We start from the raw sequence: 15,073 nt of genomic DNA, 5'->3' as shown, positions 1-15,073 counted from the left end.
GATAGCCAGACCTCATTCATGATGTATCTTCTGCCATCAGTGAACCAAGTAGCCTCAGGACCAGGGAAATGAATATCACGGAGATCTGGCCTGACACTTCCTGGTGAGTTTTAGGCAGGATTGTTGGAATGAGAAAGAGGAGGTTGGGTCTGACAGCAAGGCAGCAAGATTTGATAAAGCCAGAAGCTGAGTTTGGGGCTTATAGGAGGAGGCTCTGTTATCTGGGAATGCAGATGTTAGAAAAGCTATAAAGTTGAATGTATCTAACACCCAGTGTGGTACACATACCTTGCTTGCCCAGCATTGGCTTGGAGGCATCTTTGACCAAAGGGTAACTGAAGCCAAAGCTGAGAGACTCATGGGGTCATCCATGAGCTACTGGGCCTAAAGATTTTAACAGATAGACTACTGGGTGAGTGTCAGGTCCCCAAGGCCACACTCCTTTATTTCTGAGCATGCAAGGAGAAGGGATTGGTAAAGCCAAGGTTGGGGCGGTGGTTAAGGCATATCTGAGGGCTATAGAGCCCTTTGTACATCAGAAATCAACCTAGAGGTTTATCTTCAGGGTCAAGGGAGACCTCTTGTGAAGGGGTGGCTTCCAAATGGGGACTACAGATGCAACAGTGACCTACCACTCCCAGAAAGGAATGTTTATTGGCAGTGGTACCCAGGTCTAAGAACTTGTATTGTCTGGTGTTTGTCTCTGGAATTAATGTCTGTCTCAAGAATTGTGCCTCACAGGAAGATATTTAACCTTGGATGAGGAGACTTTGTGGCCACAGGAAGCCAGTCTTTGTGACATTCATATGGTGTTTAGGTTACAAGTATCCTTGTCTGGGCTGGAGATGAGCTGATCTGTGTACCTACTGGGTAAGTGTGCCCACTGGGTAAGTGTACCCATCAAAGGAAGATGCTACTAAAAATGAGCTGTAAAGCTGAATGATCCTTAGCTTGGGCCAAATGGATGGGTCTGTCTCAGAAACCTTAGGGCAGGATAGTCCCGGTCAATTACTGAGCTGGGGTCTTGTTACTCAAGGGCAAACAGGAACTAAAGGCAAGGAAGTACTGAGACACATAAAGAAACATCATATAGGTCTGGAATTGTAACCAGGAATTCCCCATGATCATCTCTCAAGAGAGTATAGGGATTTGGTACAACAGGGTATTTAGGGACCACAGCCTTGTTGATGAACCTAGGGTAAGAAGTGCCATTAGGCTTTTCAGACTAGAGTATGAGCAAGTTGCAAGGGGAATTACAGAGTGGGCCAGTGACCAAAAACTTAGCAATGAGAGGCCGTGGTCCTCTTTGGGTTTGATGGGGTATTTCAAGCATCAAGTTGAGGAGTTAGAGTTTTTGAAAGAAAAAAAAATTGAAGATTGCAAAGTGAAGAGATGGGGGAAGAGAGAGAGAGAGAGAGAGAGAGAGAGAGAGAGAGAGAGAGAGAGAGGGATTCTAGAATTCATGGGGGACATTTTGGGAAGCAGAGGAGTCTAAACTAGTGAGGTTCCAGGGCTAATTCTAGGAATATTGAAACTACAGTTGTTTTGCTCTTGAGTGTGTGTGTTACGTATGTGTGAACCTACTCATGGACGCGTGTGTGCAATGTGTGGAGGCAGAGGTCAACACTGGGTGTCTTTCTCAGTCACTGTGGTAGTTTGACTGTAACTGGCCCCCATAATCTCATAGGGAGTGGCACTATTAGGAGGTGTGGCTTTGATGGAGTGGATTGGCCTTGTTGGAGGAGGTGTGTCACTGTGGAGGGTAGGCTTGAGGTTTCCTACGATCAAGACACGCTCCTCTTTCTTATTTCAGACAGCATCTCTCGTTGAGCTTGGAGCCCACCAGTTTGCCCAGTATTTATGTGGGTGCTGAGTATCTGAACTCAGGTCCCCCTGTTTTCCCGGCAAACACTTTCCCCGCTGAGCCTTCCCCCCAGCCTGGGCCTGTGGTTTTGACAGTAGTGCCAGTGCTAAGTTTTGATAAAATGTCTTTCCCTAGAAGTGGGGCAGGACAGCTAGCTGTATCTGGAAGTTTCTCTGGTCCCACTTGGCCCTGCGGTCCCCCAGCCATTTATAAAATAACCACTCAGGGGCTTAATATTAATTGTAAATTATGTGGCCTATGGCTCAGGCTTCTTACTAGCTAGCTCTTATAACTTAACTCAACCCATAACTATTAATCTATGTATTGTCACGTGTTCTGAGTCCCATTACAGGTTGCTCCTTGGGTGGCTGGCTCGTGTCTCCCACTCTGCCTTTCTTCTTCCTGTCTCTCTCTTGGATTTCCTGCCTGGCTATAACCTGACTCGCCCTAGGCCAGAGCAGCTTCTTTATCAACCAATCATAGCAACACAAGCTCACAGTGTACAGAAGGACATCCCACGGCAGCTAGCTAACTCTAAGAGTGAACATATAGCTACACACTTTTCTAAGTGTCAAGTGACCCTACTGTGGTTCTGCTGATGCCAGAGAGGAGGTCTGCTGAAACATGAATCTAGAGAAGCTGATGAATGCAAGGTGTGTGCCCCTCATCGACTAAAAGCGAGGCCTACGTCTGGGGTCACCTAGTTATCTTCATTTCCCGTCATTTGAGCTGGGGAAGATGTCCCGCCACCACTGCTCCTTAAAATCCAGGAGCAGAGTCAGAGGCACCTATATAAAAAAAAAAATGGAGCAGGAAATTGACTGGAAATCTTTAATTTCATTTAAGGATTCTACTGACTGAAATCACGGAGACAAAGAAAGCTCTAGTCTGTGTCCCAGCCACAATGAGATGCGCTTAGAAGTGAGTAGGCTTTGAGCGGAAACTTGATGTGAAAAAGACAAGTTTTCCTGGGCCTCGCTTTTCTCAATGGTAAAACCGAACAAAGGAGTTTAGATCCCCATCCCCATGTCATCTGGAGCTGGAGTCCATAGGAAACAAGGCCAGCTCTCACCCTCACCCACACTGTCTTCAGTAGCCTATTACAGGAGAAAGCGTTATGGGGGACCCGCTTCCTAGTGTTGGAGGCTTGATTTTGCAGGGGTCTTGGATTTAACAACAAAGTAAACATTTCCCACAGGTAGAGCCCAGCTCGTGGCTTTGCCACTTGTGCCTGTGACGCTTTGCTGTTTCTCCCGTCTCTGCCATTTCCTTTTTCTTGCTTCTCTGCATCCAACTGCCGCTGGCAAGGGGTGTGGTCTAGCCTCTAGCATTTCTACACACCCATGGGTTCCCTCCCAGGTTCCCAGCCCCCCTTTGTTAGGGATGCCACCATTTCGAGGACTAAAGGTGCAAATTTTCCATCCTTGGTTCATGAGCTTGAAAAATTCCAGCTAGTTTTTCCCTGTCTGTCACTGGCTATAAAATAAAATATGTCATTGTGTGTCAAGGAATGTAACTGAATAGTATGGTGCCTAGCTATCCTGAGTAACTCCCCAGCTCAATTCCTAGCCCGGCGGCAAACTGAAAACTGAAAAAGACTGTGTGTGTGTGTGTGTGTGTGTGTGTGAGAGAGAGAGAGAGAGAGAGAGAGAGAGAGAGAGAGAGAGAGAGAGAGAGACTGTGAGTGTCTGTGTATGTGAGTGCATATGTGACTCTGTGTGTGTGTGTGTGTGTGTGTGTGTGAGAGAGAGAGAGAAAGAGAGAGAGAGAGAGAGAGTGTGTCTGTGTATGTGAGTGCATATGTGACTCTGTGTGTGTGTGTGTGTGTGTGTGTGTGTGTGAGAGAGAGAGAGAGAGAGAGAGAGAGAGACTGTGAGTGTCTGTGTATGTGAGTGCATATGTGACTCTGTGTGTGTGTGTGTGTGTGTGTGTGAGAGAGAGAGAGAGAGAGAGAGAGAGAGAGAGAGACTGTGTCTGTGTATGTGAGTGCATATGTGACTGTGTGTGTGTGACTGTGTGTATGTGAGTGCATATGTGACTGTGTGTGTGTGTGTGACTGTGTGTGACTGTGAGTGTCTGTGTATGTGAGTGCATATGTGACTGTGTGTGTGTGTGACTGTGTGTGTATGTGAGTGCATATGTGACTGTGTGTGTGTGTGACTGTGTGTGTATGTGAGTGCATATGTGAGTGTGTGTGTGTGACTGTGAGTGTCTTTGTATGTGAGTGCCTATATGAGAGTGTGTGTGTATGTGAGTGTGTGTGAGTGCATATGTAAGTGTGTGTATGTGTATGTAAGTGTGCATGTGTAATCTATGTCTGCTGACGTCTTGCTTTCTAAAGTTCCTCAACGAAATCCTTCACGTTAGCACAGTCACCTAACACCCCTGTAGCTTGTTGCCACATGTCCTGTTCCGAGCCAGCACGCCTTCGGCTCTTCTGTGTAACAGTGCCCACACTGTAGTGAACACCCTCATAGTAGGCACACAATTGTCTGCGGAAGGCACTCTCTACCCTGGCTTGTTTTATAGTCATTTTCCCCCTTGGAAACTGAAAGTTGGGATTATTTCTCCATTATTTTTCCCTCAAATTCCTGTAGCCTTGTTTAAAAGTGGGGGCAGGAGAGCTTTTATTTTGTGTTGTAAAGTCCTCAGGGTTTACTTACATTAGCTTTTGTTGGGTTCTTGTTGAAACCATGTTCAGGGGCTAAATAATTTATTTGAAAGCTAGCAGCGAAAAGCACTTTAAAAAATTAAACCAAGTCAGTAGATTTGAAAAGGGATGTAGACAGAAAAAGAAGAGGGAGAATCCCATTTAGAAAATGTAGATTTTGTTTATTTTTAAACCTAAACAGTTTGTCAATTTATTTGCTTACTGGTTCTAACAGATTAAAAAAAAAGGCAATAATTTGAAACAAAGTGTTTACTTTTTTATCTCTATTTTTCCAAGTATTCATTCTTTTTTTAAAATTTATTTTACTTTTATTTTATGTGCATTGGTGTTTTGCCTGCAGGTCAGATCTTCGAGTTACAGACAGACAGTTGTTAGCTGCCATGTGGGTGCTGGGATTTGAACCCGGGTCCTTTGGGAGAGCATTCAGTGCCCTTAACCACTTTCCAACCCCCCAAGTATTCATTCTTAAGGAAGACCACAGGCATTGTTTAAAGGTGTTTGGAAAGACCCTGAACATGCAAGCTTGGTGGTCCACACTTACACAGCAAGCCCCTGAGCACAAAGATATTCTGATACTCCAAATGTAAGGTGATGGACCATTGCCCTGGAGCCCGTGATGGACACTTGCCCCGGAGCCCGTGATGGACCCTTGCCCTGGAGCCCGTGATGGACCCTTGCCCTGGAGCCCGTGATGGACCCTTGCCCTGGAGCCCGTGATGGACCCTTGCCCCGGAGCCCGTGATGGACCCTTGCCCCGGAGCCAGCTGTCCTGTATGTGCAGGATAGGTTGCAGTCTCTTCGGGAACCTTCAGCCAAGGCTCTCTTACCGCCAGTCCGGCAAGAGAAGGCAAGAGTGTCCCAGTTTTCGCTTCACAAATACATCTCCTTTCAGGAGACTGTGCTTGCCTAAAGCATGGCTGGGAACGTAGAGACGAATGAGTCTCTGGGACCCCTGCACACTCAGGGGATGGTCTCTGAGGAGGCACAAAGTCAGACCAGGGCTCTGGAATGGAAGACAGGGTTGGTTGCCTTCTGAGCGGTTCTAGAGCGGTGTCCTTCCCAGCCCATGCAGATTTGGTGTAGGGCTCCAGGCGGGCTTGCAGAGAGAGAGAGAGAGAGAGAGAGAGAGAGAGAGAGAGAGAGAGAGAGAGAGAGAGAGAGAGAGAGAGAGAGAACTGTATTACAAGAGGCAGATGTTGCTGTGGATGGATTGTTTTTCAGACCTTTCACTGAGACTATGGCAGTCTTTTATGTTTAAGCATCGCTCTTCAGTTTCAGGTCCATACTCCCCACCAGACCTTTTGAACAGGGACGTAAACAGGATGAAACAGCCAGAGAACCTAGAGATGAAATGGGAAAGCTCATATATTTTCTAGAACCGTGTTGCTTGAGAGATAATGTGTGGAGGCGTTGAACTGTGTAGCCAGTTCTGTGGGGAAGGTAACTACTCTACTACTGGATTCCAGGATGGAGCAGCGGGAATGAGGAGCTGAAAACCGCAGGGCAGGAACTGTTACCAGCCTGTGGTGAAACACTTACTATCTGTAGCAGGAATCTTAACAGGTCTTATTAATAAAATCAAACCTGAATTCAGGTATTGGGGTGAACACTCGAAGATCAGGGAAGTAGACCGAGCCACATCCAACCTCACCTCGCCAGTTCCTCAGCTGATCCTGTTTCCTCAGACTGGAAGCCTCTGAGTCCTGATATGAATGGATCTCAGCTGAACTGCTGCTAAAAGCCTAAAAGCTTAACTGGCCTCTAGTTCCTGGTTTTCACGCCTTATATACCTTTCTGCTTCCTGCCATCACTTCCTGGGATTAAAGGCGGGTGTTACCATGCCTGGCTGTTTCCAGTGTGGCTCTGAACTCACAGAGATCCTGATGGATCTCTGCCTTTGGGATGCTGGGATTAAAGGTGTGTGTGCCACCATTTTCTGGCCTCTATATCTAGTGGCTGTTCTGTTCTCTGACCCCCAGGTAAGTTTATTAGGGTGCACAATGTATTGGGGAATACAATATCACCACAATTATCTATTTTCAAGCTGTGTGATAGTTACTTAACCTTTCTGAGCCCTGGTCTCTGGTAAAATGGCCCTTATAGACTTCTTGAAGTGATGAGTTGAGAACATGAAGCTTGGAAAGGCCCCCAAGTTCAAACACTGTATTTTGCCATCTCTTCCTCCACTCCACAGAGATTGGACTCTATGGGCCCAGGCACAGTCTTCACAAGACACAAGGACACGGTCTTCACTCTGGTCCTCAGAATGCCTCTTAGGAAATGCTGTTCTAGGGGGTTTGCAGCCATTTTTCTGTGACTTGAATCAGCTGGTTACTTGGGCAACACTGAACCTGGCCAGCTCTGAGCTTGGGTTCCTTAATACCTTTTTTAAAGTTAGTATTAAGTTAGTGTGCAAAGCGTTTCTGTTATGTCCTCTGGCTACCTCCAGTGCTCTTTGTACAACTGTGGTGGCTGTCTGCCCTTATTTCAGCAAGGCGTTTCCTAACTCTGCTACCACCAGCCATCGCAGCCTTCCTTCCAAGCCATTCTGTAACCTGTATGTCACTGTATGAAACTGATGTACGATATGAAAGTTAACATTGGTCATTAAGACTGGTGGGAACACAGAACCCCTATTTCCAGTGGCCACTCGTACTGCATGAAAGCAACTCCCCATGACTTAAAGCTTGGGCACAGCATATGGACCCAGAGCTTTTAGATAAACCTGACACAGGAAGCCGTGAGAGCATTCATCTATGTTACTGACATATCTAGCTCACAACAATATGCCCCACCAATATTCATAATTGTTATGGTAATCAAAAAAATTGAAAAAGTTCAACAAGATGGAAATGTTAATTCTCCTTATATAGTCATTACACATTGTATATACATTTCAGATTATTACAGTGTGCCCCATAATTCTGTACAGTTAAAGTAACTTTTAGAAGCCCGGGAAAAATGTGAGCATGAAGTGGTGATTCATGCCATCTAGTGGTTTTCAGATACATGGCTGATTGCTCTTAGCTCTCAAAACCTCGGCATCAAAATGCCCTTCCCCAGCCTGTAACTGGAGGTTACTACTAAGGATGCATTTCAAAATGGTCCCATTCTGTGAACCACAAACCCAGTCACCTGCCGGAATACAATAAATTCCCATCAGAAAAACCGGAAACAGTCTCAGTTAAAGAAACCAGTTTGGGGGCTGGAGAGCTGGCTGTGCAGGTGAGAGAGCTGCTCCAGGGTGGAGACCTGAGTGTGAGTCCCCAGCACTGTGAGGGGTGGAGGCTGGAGGACTTGCTGGCTGGTAGCCTAGCTTCAGGACCCATCTATATCTGTTCCACAATGCAGGAGATACGGGCACATGGAACCATGCTTGTCTTTTCAGGGGTGCTTGGGATTCAAACTTGGGTTCTCACACTTGCAAGTGAGTGATCGTACCCACTGAGCCACCCTGCAGCCTGATGTATCTCTTTTTAAGACAGTATCTCACTACATTGCCTGAGACGGCCTTGAACTTGTGATTACCCTGCTTCATAGACCAAGCGAGAGACCTGGTGTGCCACCAAGCCTAACTGATAGTTTTTTTTAGAGATGTTTTAAGTGACTTTCTGTGCTCTGAGATGCTTGTGTCTTCTGCCCCTTTCTTGGCTAAGACAACGGCCAGTTGACAGTGTTCATCATGGCTTTGTTCTCTTCCTTCAAGGGATGTAAAGCTGTGCCAGACACAGACATCTGGTACAAGAGAGGCCAGATTCAAACGGAGAAAGTTAAAACACGTGGAAGTATCCAGAAAGACCTTTGCAAGCACACTGTTTCCCGGTGTGGGGATGACAGCGATATCACAGGTAAAGCTTCCTACAGCTCTCCCATCCTCAGTTGTACAGGCAGACCCCGCATCAAAAATAAGGGAGGAAGGAAATGTTTATTTTAATGACCTCTGTCTCATATGGCAAGTAGTAGCAGTCATCCTGCTGCCTCTGAGATACACCCCTGATTTCATTTCTTCAAGTTTGGGGCCCTTGAACTCTTCCCATGTAGTTCCTCAACAGTCGTGGACTAGGTCCTGGTAAACACTTGCCATAGTGCTCTGCTGTAGAACACTAGAAAGGATTCTCACTAGCTTACGGATTTCAGGACAGTTGCTTAGGCCTCCACTACCCTGTTCTCTGTCTTCCTAGGCCCCCATAGTCACGTCTTATGGTATTTGTTATTGAAGGGTTTTTAAGACCATCTTTGAGATATCCGGTCACTCCTCTGGTGGTTTCAGACTCAGTACATCGCTGCAGAGATGTTTAAAGCATGGCTGGGGTTCACTAGGAACAGGATCACGTTGAGATCTCATTCATCGTTTAGGTTCAGGAGCTGACATGGTAGGCGTTAGATGGCCCAAGTACTTATGTTCTTATGAGGCTCCTGGAAAACTTGAATTCATTAAAAATTCAAAAGAGGAAATTTAGTTAGGAGTGTCAGCTGTACCCCAGGAAGCCACTAGGTGTCACAGGCTACCCCTTAGCGTCATTCTTCAATCTAGACTCCAGATGCCAGCACAGGTTAAAGGGAAACCCGTGGAAGACTCCAGTCCAGACATTAGGTGTTTATTAATCAGTTGTTGGCTGAGGATGAAATGAGGTGATGGGATCATGGGAAAGGGCAGGAAGCAATCTCATCTCTCTCTTCTTACATCACCAGTGATCCTTACGAAGAGTTGGCGTGCTTACTTAACCTTGGCAGCAAGGGGCTTTTCTTCATCACAGCACAGCAAGATCACAAAGGCCAAAGTGGAAAATGTAGTAAGGGGGCCGGCTGTGTTTTCTAGGGACCAGTGGCTTGCACTGGCAGACACAGGCCCTTCCAAGAACATGCTGCTGTCTCTGGGAGATCCATGAATACTGCAAATGAGATACAAACATCTCTTAGCATCCCTGCGGTTTCTGCTGCATCTGTTCTTCCCCAGTGCTGGGAAAGGGCACCACACAGGCTGGAGCTCGCCCTGTCCTCATTGTGAGCCACTGAAGGGACACTGCCTTATGCTGCAGCTTACGAAGTCCATGGGGCTGGGCGAGCTGAACGCTTCTACATTGGAGCCACACAAACTACTTTTGCTGCCTGGATCTTTTATTTCAATTTAATTTGACTTGCAAAACAGTTTCATCTGACTTTTCATTGCGAACACTATACCTGTCTCAGTTAGGGCTTCGATTGCTTTGACGAAACACCATGACCAAAAGCAGCTTGAGGAGGAAAGGGTTGATTTGGCTTATGGATCTTGAATTTCAGCCCTTTAAAGGAAACAAAGGCAGGAACTCAAACAGGGCAGGAGCAGATGCCGGGGCCATGGAGGGGTGCTGCTTGCTGGCTTACTCCTTATGGTTTGCTCAGCATGTGTTTTTTGTTTTTGTTTTTTAATAGAACCCAGGGCCACCAGCTCTGGATGGCCCCACCCACAATGTTCTGGGTCCTCCTCCATCAATCACTATTTAAGAAAATACCCTGCAGCCTTGCCTACAGCCAGGTCTTTCTGAGACTTTTTCTCAACTGAGGCTCCCTCCTCTTTGATGACTCTAGCTTATATCAAGTTGACATAAACTAGCCATCACATTTTCCTGACAATTATATCATGTGATGGAATAAGTTGTTGAGTCTTTAAAAATTGTTAAGAATCAATAGGCCTGGGGGGGGGGGCGTGCACTGTGGGGGAAGCCTGGGAGGTAGGAGGAGAGAGGACAGGGGGATCCATAGCTGATATGTAAAATTAAATTAATTATAAAATAAAAATATTTATTAAAAAAAGAATCAATAGGCTTTTGGACATGTATACGTATATCTTAAAGATGATTAAAGTGTACATCTTTAGGAGAGTTTATTTTGTTATATGACTGTAAAATTGTGAGAGAAACTATTAAATTCTTCATTCATTCTTATGTAGAATAAAGACCAAAATGCTGTGAGCAGATACGTAGTTAGTTACCCTGCTAGGAGTCTAGGGAGAGTGGATAAAAATGGCCTTCCCCCAGCTGGAGCACTGGACAGAAGTCTCAAGATGTTATAACATGTGCATTGATGATACCGAAGTTGAGGTGACATAAGGAGCAGTGTGCTGTTCCTCTCCAGCATTTTCATAACTGCTTGAAAGATATAATCTCTGCTCTGGAAGGTGAGCAGGAAATGATCTGGATTAAGCGCTTACTGGGAATCAAGGTGCGTCTAAGGGAACAACCGATTTCTAATATGGAAAGTGTTGGTTGTTTGCTTACAACCTTGAGTTCAGAGAACTATGCAAATGTGGTGGTAAGCACAGGGTTGCCATCCTGCGTCTCCACCAGTCAATAAAGATGACTCATGCAGCAGTTAGAGGAAGGCCTGGAATTCCAGGGCAGGTAACCTCAGCAAGTGCCTACTTGACTCCAAACCTCTGTCCCCGTCTGCTCCAGGAACACACAATCCCCTTTGTCCTCTGTTGAGAGTGACAGAGCGGACGCTCGTCAAATTCTAGGTAGGCAAGAAGCCTCAGGAAAGGGTAGGTGGTGGCAGTCTGGTACGAGAGACCCAGCTAGTGTTGATGGAGCCTCTGCTCTCCAGGCGCTGAAGCAGTGCTCGGACAGGCCACAGGGTGGTGCAGTGAAGCTTGGCCAATGCCTTACCCAACCCAGAAAACCAGTAAGGACCACAACGGTTCTGGATTCAATCCAGACCGCAGAGTTCCTTCCTTTGGGTTTAAGCTTCTCTCTTTCCCTCTGCCTCTTCTTCTTCTCCCTCCCCTCTCCCCGTGTGTGTCACATTGTTACCCCCCTGAGCTACAAGTCAAACCTTTGATAAGTTATTGTTTATATGATTAAGAAACATTGAGTTGTCTCTCAGAACCTCTTGGTCAGAGGCTCTTATTGGAGCTCTACCTGCACTTTTTCTATGTAAAAACGTAAAAGTGTATAAATATGCCACTAGGTTACACTAGAAGTCAGAACATGTTCCAGGCATGTGTGGGTAATCTTGATTTTCGATGTGACAGCCTTTAGAATCACCTAGGAGACACACCTCTGGCTGTGCCTGTGAAAGCATTTCCACAGAGATTTAAGAGGGGAAGACACACTCTGAACATGGAGAGCACCATCTCATGGGCTGAATAAAATCTGGAAAGAGAGAGGCCTGAGCCCTAGCTCACACTGCCACACCATCCTCACCATAACACACTGTACCCCTGCATCCTGAAATTGACCCCAAGTGAGCTCTTCTTGCCTTAAGTTGCTTCCTGTCTAGTATCTTGTCCCAAGGGGAAAATGACTAAGAAAGGACTTTCCCTCTGTGAAGCGCTTGCCTAGCATGTTGGAAGACTTCAGCAATCCCCCAAAACAGGCAAAGAAAACAACAAAGAAACAAATAAACAAAGTCAGCTGACTTGATTTCTGAGTGCGGGTTCAGACAGGGCTGATCGGCTTCCTGAGAAGCTGAGTTCTTTTCCAGGACAGCGCCTGAGGTCTGCTGCCCTCTGGTGTGTGCATACAGTAGCTTCAACCCGCCGGAGACTGGAATTCCCGAATTCTCGAATTCTCTTGCACTAAAGGGCTGGGGTGTGTGGGTCTCTGGAGAGATTCGAGGGTCTCTTGAGAGGACCTTCAATTTTCATGCACCCATCCACATAAAACCAAGAGTTCAAATTCTGCATTACTTGACTTTCACACCAGGGTCACTTCCTTCAGGGAGAAGGGGGAAAGTATACCAGAAAGACCTTTAGTGGCACCGGAGCCAAGAGAAAAGTAGCTGTCTCTGCTTGCTGTCTCTGTCCCTGGCCGCCCCTGCCCTCAGGAATCAAGCATCTCAATCCTGCTTTATCAGGAAAGGACTTTCTCCAGAAAATAATGGACTGCACTGACTCTTGGAGTTTGGAAGATGTTTGGGGTGGAGAGTGGTGGATGTCGCCACCTCCAGGCATTCTGTCGGTGGCCATTAACATGATAGATATGTTTATTCAACTGTTTTAAAAGAATTCACTAATTAAAGATGAAGAGAAGAAAGAAATTATCCTTTAATAGCTGCTCATGTTTTCTTTATACTATTATTTACTTACACGTTAATTTGGGGGTGGGGGTAGTGACAGAGATCAAACCCAGAGCCATGCATTCGCTACTTAAGTGATCTACTATTGAGCGTCACTCCTAACTCTGTGAGACACTTTTAAAAATTATTTTATTTTAAGTGTGTGTGTGTGTGTGTGTGTGTGTGTGTGTGTGTGTGTGTTTGTGGGCCCATGGAGGCCAGAAGAGGGCATCAGATCCCCTGGAGCTAGAGTTACAGGTAATTGTGAGCCACCTGATGTGGGTGCTGGAAACCAAACTTGGGTCCTCTGAGAGAGCAACACAGGCTCTGAACCACTTAGTGTCTAGATCCACAAGTCACTTTTTAAGCCTCTTATTCTGAGATTGCTGTCACCTCGGTTCTGCTGGCCGCAGATAGTTTTGAACTCAGCTCTCTGAATTTTGGATGTAGTCCAGGTAAAGTAGCTCACACAGGTATTTTCACTGGTGTGAGACAACTGTATGTTCCCCTTCTTCCTCTACTATATTCGCACGCCTTTAATCCCAGCACTCAAGAGGCAGAGCTAGGTGGATCTCTGTGAGTTCAAGGCCAGCCTGGTCTACAAAAAGGTGACCAGAGCCTCTCCATTTCCAGGATATTTTTATTTAAAACCAAATATTTCCCTAATTAATTCCTGAGCAGATGAGAAAGGAGGGGGGCTCTTCTGAATCCTGGCCTGCTGGGTTGGAGTGATGCATTGATGTTCTGGAAGTTTCCCTCTATGAATTTTCATGTGGATGCATATGTCATGCCACTCTCTAAGGACCCCTGTTCGCTGATTGTGCCCCCATGAGAATGGTGGTTTCTAACAGGCAGGCTGGATATTGTTCACGGTCTGGAGTCTTTCTTGGGGTAAACCAGTTGGTGCCTGCTGAAGGGCTTGACCCTGGGCTCTGGGACCAGGGATACAGTGTTTGGATGGGGGGTTTCAGGCAGCATTTCCAGGCTTCTGTGACACACTGCCTGGTGAATTCTGGGTGTTGATATCTGAGGGTCTGGCTGCAGATAAGCCCTGGAATCCATAGATGGAGTTATGTCCATTTCTTCCCTGTGCTGGTGGACATTCCCTGGTACAGCCCCTTAGCCTGCCACCCACCTCCATCCTGCAGGAGCTGTTCATTGTTGGCTCCTGTCTTGGAAGGGCTGGACACATTTGCAACAAGTTGGATTTCCAGAGGAGAGGAGGCTCCTTGCATTTACAGAAGTGTTTTCTTCTCAGGCAAGCTTGGAAAGCTAAACAAACAAACAAACAAATAGTGAAAAGTTCAAGGTTCTGCGACTTTGAGAAATAAGTGCATGGGTTGATTGAACAAATTCGGTGAGGTCTTGACTTTGCCTTAGTTTCGAAACCTATTTGAGTAAGAGTATTAGTTCCCCTTCTGGTCTGTGACAGGGATACCTGACAAAGCAGCTCAGGGGTAGGGCTTGTTGTGGCTCACGGTTGGAGGGGACACAGTCCCCCACAGCTGGAAAGGCTGCAGCAGCTAGGCCTGTGGCAGTGGGATATGATGCCGCTGGTGACATCATGGCTGCAGACAGGATGTAGAGGGCTCAAGCTGGAAGCCAGCTGAGCTCTAATCGTAAAAGTCTGCAGCCAGTGACCTATTTCTACCATCCAGACCTCATCTGTTAAATTAGTGTCCACAACCTTTCAAAAACAGTGCCAGTAGCTGGGGACCAAGGGTTCAACCATCTGATCTTTTGTGGGGGTGTTTGACATTTAAATCAGGAAAGAAAATAAAACTTACCTGGAGCATGTACTGAAAAAGCACTCGAAAGTGGAGTTGCCATGCAGGTGGTCCCTGAGGAGAGAGGGGATGGGGGTGTAGGGGTACCAGGAGTGCTTTAGGACCCTGAGCTGCTTCTGTCTGGAGCAGTGTGGAAACCAGAGCAGACAATGATTGCTTGGTGTCCTGGTTTGGATCTGAAGTGTCATCCAAAGGCCACATGCTCAGGCTTGGTGGTCTGCCAGTGACAGTTTTGGGAGTGGGGCACAGTGGTAGGACAGAGCCCACAGACTCTTGTCCCTGAGGGTTGTGTGGGAACCTCTTCCCTGATCTTGCTCTTTGCTTCTGCTTCAGTGTGAGAAAAACCACTTTGCTCCACCTCTGCTCCCCATAAAGGGGGTGCAGAAGCAATGGAGCCAATTCCCTGAAACCTCTAAGACTGCTGGGAATGAACACAGCCCCAAGGATGCTAGACAAACACTTTACCAACTGAACTATCAGGCCAACCCAGGTTGTGTTTCTGAGACTCCTACAGCCTAACCGGAAGGAAACCACACTTACCAGTGTGGTATACTCTGCTAGCAAAGAATTATTTTTAAAGTCTGGTAACCACTTAACCCCAAACCAGACATTTACATTATTTTGCCTTCATCAAGAGGCTTACTTCTGCACCTTGGGTGTTATAACAGGAATAGTTATTTCAAAGGAAGCAAGCATATATATTTCTAATGTTTTACT

The sequence above is a fragment of the Onychomys torridus genome, chromosome 6 (assembly GCF_903995425.1).
Source record: "Onychomys torridus chromosome 6, mOncTor1.1, whole genome shotgun sequence".
NCBI lineage: Eukaryota > Metazoa > Chordata > Mammalia > Rodentia > Cricetidae > Onychomys > Onychomys torridus.
This window is presented reverse-complemented; position numbering follows the sequence as displayed.